Raw genomic sequence first — 7,357 nt, 5'->3', positions numbered from 1 at the left:
CCTCCATTCAACATCCACCACCACCCATCCACCTTCCAATATCATACAAAAAACTATCCACCATCCACCATCCCAATTTCCACCATCCACCATCCAACATGTACCATCCATCATCAACAATCCATCATTTACCATCCAACACCCGACAATCCACGATCGACAATGAAGCTTACCAACATCCACCAATCCACATCCACCACTCAGCATCCCAGGATCCACCATCGCACTTTAAAGCAGAGGACATTAATGCACATACGGGCGGAAATAAAGCACAGAGTCTCAGATTCGCTCTTGCCCTGGAGAGCTTGCAGAGCACTGGGGAAAGGCAGGCAGAAAATTCCCTGCTAGCACCTTCTCTGTGCCTGGGAAGCAGAAGTGTTCACATTGCCTCGCAGAATCGCTTTTGTGCAGAAAACAGTAACACTTGTTCAGAATGAAAGAAAGCACAGAGCCCCAGATTTTATGTTGCCCTGGAGAGCTTGCAGAGCACTTGGGAAAAGCAGGCAGAGAATTCCCTGCTAGCACCTTCTCTGTGCCTGGGAAGCAGTAGTGTTCACATTGCTTCGCAGAATCGCTTTTGTGCAGAAAACACTAACACTTGTTCAGAACGAAAGAAAGCACAGAGCCCCAGATTTGCTGTTGTCCTGGAGAGCTTGCAGAGCACTGTGGAAAGGCAGGCAGAGAATTGCCTGCTAGCACCTTCTCTGTGCCTGGGAAACAGAAGTGTTCACATCGCTTTGCAGAATCGCTTTTGTGCAGAAAACAGTAACACTTGTTCAGAATGAAAGAAAGCAGAGAGCCCCAGATTCTATGTTGTCCTGGAGAGCTTGCAGAGCACTGGGGAAAGGCAGGCAGAGAATTCCCTGCTAGCACCTTCTCTGTGCCTGGGAAGCAGAAGTGTTCATATTGCTTCTCAGAATCGCTTTTGTGCAGAAAACAGTAACACTTGTTCAGAATGAAAGAAAGCACAGAGCCCCAGATTTGCTGTTGTCCTGGAGAGTTTGCAGAGCACTGGGGAAAGGCAGGCAGAGAATTCCCTGCTAGCACCTTCTCTGTGCCTGGGAAACAGAAGTGTTCCCATTGCTTCGCAGAATCGCTTTTGTGCAGAAAACAGTAACACTTGTTCAGAATGAAAGAAAGCACAGAGCCCCAGATTTGCTGTTGTCCTGGAGAGCTTGCAGAGCACTGGGGAAAGGCAGGCAGAGAATTCCCTGCTAGCACCTTCTCTGTGCCTGGGAAGCAGAAGTGTTCACATTGCTTCGCAGAATCGCTTTTGTGCAGAAAACACTAACACTTGTTCAGAACGAAAGAAAGCACAGAGCCCCAGATTCTATGTTGTCCTGGAGAGCTTGTAGAGCATTGGGGAAAGGCAGGCAAAGAATTCCCTGATAGCACCTTCTCTGTGCCTGGGAAGCAGAAGTGTTCACATTGCTTCGCAGAATCGCTTTTGTGCAGAAAACACTAACACTTGTTCAGAAGGAAAGAAAGCACAGAGCCCCAGATTCTATGTTGTCCTGGAGAGCTTGCAGAGCACTGGGGAAAGGCAGGCAGAGAATTCCCTGCTAGCACCTTCTCTGTGCCTGGGAAGCAGAAGTGTTCACATTGCTTCGCAGAATCGCTTTTGTGCAGAAAACAGTAACACTTGTTCAGAATGAAAGAAAGCAGAGAGCACCAGATTCTATGTTGTCCTGGAGAGCTTGCAGAGCACTGGGGAAAGGCAGGCAGACAATTCCTTGCTAGCACCTTCTCTGTGCCTGGGAAGCAGAAGTGTTCATATTGCTTCGCAAGAATCGCTTTTGTGAAGAAAAGAGTAACACTTGTTCAGAACGAAAGAAAGCACAGAGCCCCAGATTTGCTGTTGTCCTGGAGAGCTTGCAGAGCACTGGGGAAAGGCAGGCAGAGAATTCCCTGCTAGCACCTTCTCTGTGCCTGGGAAGCAGAAGTGTTCACATTGCTTCGCAGAATCGCTTTTGTGCAGAAAACAGTAACACTTGTTCAGAACGAAAGAAAGCACAGAGCCCCAGATTTGCTATTGTCCTGGAGAGCTTGCAGAGCACTGGGGAAAGGCAGGCAGAGAATTCCCTGCTAGCACCTTCTCTGTGCCTGGGAAGCAGAAGTGTTCACATTGCTTCGCAAGAATAGCTTTTGTGCAGAAAACAGTAACACTTGTTCAGAATGAAAGAAAGCAGAGAGCCCCAGATTCTATGTTGTCCTGGAGAGCTTGCAGAGCACTGGGGAAAGGCAGGCAGAGAATTCCCTGCTAGCACCTTCTCTGTGCCTGGGAAGCAGAAGTGTTCATATTGCTTCTCAGAATCGCTTTTGTGCAGAAAACAGTAACACTTGTTCAGAATGAAAGAAAGCACAGAGCCCCAGATTTGCTGTTGTCCTGGAGAGTTTGCAGAGCACTGGGGAAAGGCAGGCAGAGAATTCCCTGCTAGCACCTTCTCTGTGCCTGGGAAACAGAAGTGTTCCCATTGCTTCGCAGAATCGCTTTTGTGCAGAAAACAGTAACACTTGTTCAGAATGAAAGAAAGCACAGAGCCCCAGATTTGCTGTTGTCCTGGAGAGCTTGCAGAGCACTGGGGAAAGGCAGGCAGAGAATTCCCTGCTAGCACCTTCTCTGTGCCTGGGAAGCAGAAGTGTTCACATTGCTTCGCAGAATCGCTTTTGTGCAGAAAACACTAACACTTGTTCAGAACGAAAGAAAGCACAGAGCCCCAGATTCTATGTTGTCCTGGAGAGCTTGTAGAGCATTGGGGAAAGGCAGGCAAAGAATTCCCTGATAGCACCTTCTCTGTGCCTGGGAAGCAGAAGTGTTCACATTGCTTCGCAGAATCGCTTTTGTGCAGAAAACACTAACACTTGTTCAGAAGGAAAGAAAGCACAGAGCACCAGATTCTATGTTGTCCTGGAGAGCTTGCAGAGCACTGGGGAAAGGCAGGCAGAGAATTCCCTGCTAGCACCTTCTCTGTGCCTGGGAAGCAGAAGTGTTCACATTGCTTCGCAGAATCGCTTTTGTGCAGAAAACAGTAACACTTGTTCAGAATGAAAGAAAGCAGAGAGCACCAGATTCTATGTTGTCCTGGAGAGCTTGCAGAGCACTGGGGAAAGGCAGGCAGACAATTCCTTGCTAGCACCTTCTCTGTGCCTGGGAAGCAGAAGTGTTCATATTGCTTCGCAAGAATCGCTTTTGTGAAGAAAAGAGTAACACTTGTTCAGAACGAAAGAAAGCACAGAGCCCCAGATTTGCTGTTGTCCTGGAGAGCTTGCAGAGCACTGGGGAAAGGCAGGCAGAGAATTCCCTGCTAGCACCTTCTCTGTGCCTGGGAAGCAGAAGTGTTCACATTGCTTCGCAGAATCGCTTTTGTGCAGAAAACAGTAACACTTGTTCAGAACGAAAGAAAGCACAGAGCCCCAGATTTGCTATTGTCCTGGAGAGCTTGCAGAGCACTGGGGAAAGGCAGGCAGAGAATTCCCTGCTAGCACCTTCTCTGTGCCTGGGAAGCAGAAGTGTTCACATTGCTTCGCAAGAATAGCTTTTGTGCAGAAAACACTAACAGTTGTTAGAACGAAAGAAAGCACAGAGCCCCAGATTCTATGTTGTCCTGGAGAGCTTGCAGAGCACTGGGGAAAGGCAGGCAGAGAATTCCCTGCTAGCACCTTCTCTGTGCCTGGGAAGCAGAAGTGTTCACATTGCTTCGCAGAATCGCTTTTGTGCAGAAAACACTAACACTTGTTCAGAACGAAAGAAAGCACAGAGCCCCAGATTCTATGTTGTCCTGGAGAGCTTGCAGAGCACTGGGGAAAGGCAGGCAGAGAATTCCTTGCTAGCACCTTCTCTGTGCCTGGGAACCAGAAGTGTTCACATTGCTTCGCAAGAATCGCTTTTGTGCAGAAAACAGTAACACTTGTTCAGAACGAAAGAAAGCACAGAGCCCCAGATTTGATGTTGTCCTGGAGAGCTTGCAGAGCACTGGGGAAAGGCAGGCAGAGAATTCCCTGCTAGCACCTTCTCTGTGCCTGGGAAACAGAAGTGTTCCCATTGCTTCGCAAAATCGCTTTTGTGCAGAAAACAGTAACACTTGTTCAGAATGAAAGAAAGCACAGAGCCCCAGATTCTATGTTGTCCTGGAGAGCTTGCAGAGCACTGGGGAAAGGCAGGCAGAGAATTCCCTGCTAGCACCTTCTCTGTGCCTGGGAAGCAGAAGTGTTCACATTGCTTCGCAGAATCGCTTTTGTGCAGAAAACAGTAACAATTGTTCAGAACGAAAGAAAGCACAGAGCCCCAGATTCTATGTTGTCCTGGAGAGCTTGCAGAGCACTGGGGAAAGGCAGGCAGAGAATTCCCTGCTAGCACCTTCTCTGTGCCTGGGAAGCAGAAGTGTTCACATTGCTTCGCAGAATCTCTTTTGTGCAGAAAACAGTAACACTTGTTCAGAACGAAAGAAAGCACAGAGCCCCAGATTTGCTGTTGTCCTGGAGAGCTTGCAGAGCACTGGGGAAAGGCAGGCAGAGAATTCCCTGCTAGCACCTTCTCTGTGCCTGGGAAGCAGAAGTGTTCACATTGCTTCGCAAGAATCGCTTTTGTGCAGAAAACACTAACACTTGTTAGAACGAAAGAAAGCACAGAGCCCCAGATTCTATGTTGTCCTGGAGAGCTTGCAGAACACTGGGGAAAGGCAGGCAGAGAATTCCTTGCTAGCACCTTCTCTGTGCCTGGGAAGCAGACTGTTCACATTGCTTCGCAAGAATCGCTTTTGTGCAGAAAACACTAACACTTGTTCAGAACGAAAGAAAGCACAGAGCCCCAGATTTGATGTTGTCCTGGAGAGCTTGCAGAGCACTGGGGAAAGGCAGGCAGAGAATTCCCTGCTAGCACCTTCTCTGTGCCTGGGAAGCAGAAGTGTTCATATTGCTTCTCAGAATCGCTTTTGTGCAGAAAACAGTAACACTTGTTCAGAATGAAAGAAAGCACAGAGCCCCAGATTTGCTGTTGTCCTGGAGAGTTTGCAGAGCACTGGGGAAAGACAGGCAGAGAATTCCCTGCTAGCACCTTCTCTGTGCCTGGGAAACAGAAGTGTTCCCATTGCTTCGCAGAATCGCTTTTGTGCAGAAAACAGTAACACTTGTTCAGAATGAAAGAAAGCACAGAGCCCCAGATTTGCTGTTGTCCTGGAGAGCTTGCAGAGCACTGGGGAAAGGCAGGCAGAGAATTCCCTGCTAGCACCTTCTCTGTGCCTGGGAAGCAGAAGTGTTCACATTGCTTCGCAGAATCGCTTTTGTGCAGAAAACACTAACACTTGTTCAGAACGAAAGAAAGCACAGAGCCCCAGATTCTATGTTGTCCTGGAGAGCTTGTAGAGCATTGGGGAAAGGCAGGCAAAGAATTCCCTGATAGCACCTTCTCTGTGCCTGGGAAGCAGAAGTGTTCCCATTGCTTCGCAGAATCTCTTTTGTGCAGAAAACAGTAACACTTGTTCAGAACGAAAGAAAGCACAGAGCCCCAGATTTGCTGTTGTCCTGGAGAGCTTGCAGAGCACTGGGGAAAGGCAGGCAGAGAATTCCCTGCTAGCACCTTCTCTGTGCCTGGGAAGCAGAAGTGTTCACATTGCTTCGCAGAATCGCTTTTGTGCAGAAAACAGTAACACTTGTTAGAATGAAAGAAAGCAGAGAGCACCAGATTCTATGTTGTCCTGGAGAACTTGCAGAGCACTGGGGAAAGGCAGGCAGACAATTCCTTGGTAGCACCTTCTCTGTGCCTGGGAAGCAGAAGTGTTCACATTGCTTCGCAGAATCGCTTTTGTGCAGAAAGCACTAACACATGTTCAGAACGAAAGAAAGCACAGAGCCCCAGATTTGCTATTGTCCTGGAGAGCTTGCAGAGCACTGGGGAAAGGCAGGCAGAGAATTCCCTGCTAGCACCTTCTCTGTGCCTGGGAACCAGAAGTGTTCACATTGCTTCGCAAGAAGAGCTTTTGTGCAGAAAACACTAACAGTTGTTAGAACGAAAGAAAGCACAGAGCCCCAGATTCTATGTTGTCCTGGAGAGCTTGCAGAGCACTGGGGAAAGGCAGGCAGAGAATTCCCTGCTAGCACCTTCTCTGTGCCTGGGAAGCAGAAGTGTTCACATTGCTTCGCAGAATCGCTTTTGTGCAGAAAACAGTAACACTTGTTCAGAATGAAAGAAAGCAGAGAGCACCAGATTCTATGTTGTCCTGGAGAGCTTGCAGAGCACTGGGGAAAGGCAGGCAGACAATTCCTTGCTAGCACCTTCTCTGTGCCTGGGAAGCAGAAGTGTTCACATTGCTTCGCAAGAATCGCTTTTGTGAAGAAAAGAGTAACACTTGTTCAGAACGAAAGAAAGCACAGAGCCCCAGATTCTATGTTGTCCTGGAGAGCTTGCAGAGCACTGGGGAAAGGCAGGCAGAGAATTCCCTGCTAGCACCTTCTCTGTGCCTGGGAAGCAGAAGTGTTCACATTGCTTCGCAAGAATAGCTTTTGTGCAGAAAACACTAACAGTTGTTAGAACGAAAGAAAGCACAGAGCCCCAGATTCTATGTTGTCCTGGAGAGCTTGCAGAGCACTGGGGAAAGGCAGGCAGAGAACTCCCTGCTAGCACCTTCTCTGTGACTGGGAAGCAGAAGTGTTCCCATTGCTTCGCAGAATCGCTTTTGTGCAGAAAACACTAACACTTGTTCAGAAGGAAAGAAAGCACAGAGCCCCAGATTCTATGTTGTCCTGGAGAGCTTGCAGAGCACTGGGGAAAGGCAGGCAGAGAATTCCCTGCTAGCACCTTCTCTGTGCCTGGGAACCAGAAGTGTTCACATTGCTTCGCAAGAAGAGCTTTTGTGCAGAAAACACTAACAGTTGTTAGAACGAAAGAAAGCACAGAGCCCCAGATTCTATGTTGTCCTGGAGAGCTTGCAGAGCACTGGGGAAAGGCAGGCAGAGAATTCCCTGCTAGCACCTTCTCTGTGCCTGGGAAGCAGAAGTGTTCACATTGCTTCGCAGAATCGCTTTTGTGCAGAAAACAGTAACACTTGTTCAGAATGAAAGAAAGCAGAGAGCACCAGATTCTATGTTGTCCTGGAGAGCTTGCAGAACACTGGGGAAAGGCAGGCAGACAATTCCTTGCTAGCACCTTCTCTGTGCCTGGGAAGCAGAAGTGTTCACATTGCTTCGCAAGAATCGCTTTTGTGCAGAAAACAGTAACACTTGTTCAGAACGAAAGAAAGCACAGAGCCCCAGATTCTATGTTGTCCTGGAGAGCTTGCAGAGCACTGGGGAAAGGCAGGCAGAGAATTCCCTGATAGCACCTTCTCTGTGCCTGGGAAGCAGAAGTGTTCACATTGCTTCG

The sequence above is a fragment of the Strix aluco genome, chromosome 36 (assembly GCF_031877795.1).
Source record: "Strix aluco isolate bStrAlu1 chromosome 36, bStrAlu1.hap1, whole genome shotgun sequence".
In the NCBI taxonomy this organism is placed as follows: Eukaryota; Metazoa; Chordata; class Aves; order Strigiformes; family Strigidae; genus Strix; species Strix aluco.
The sequence above is the reverse complement of the archived record's forward strand: the minus strand, read 5'-3'. Positions refer to the sequence as shown.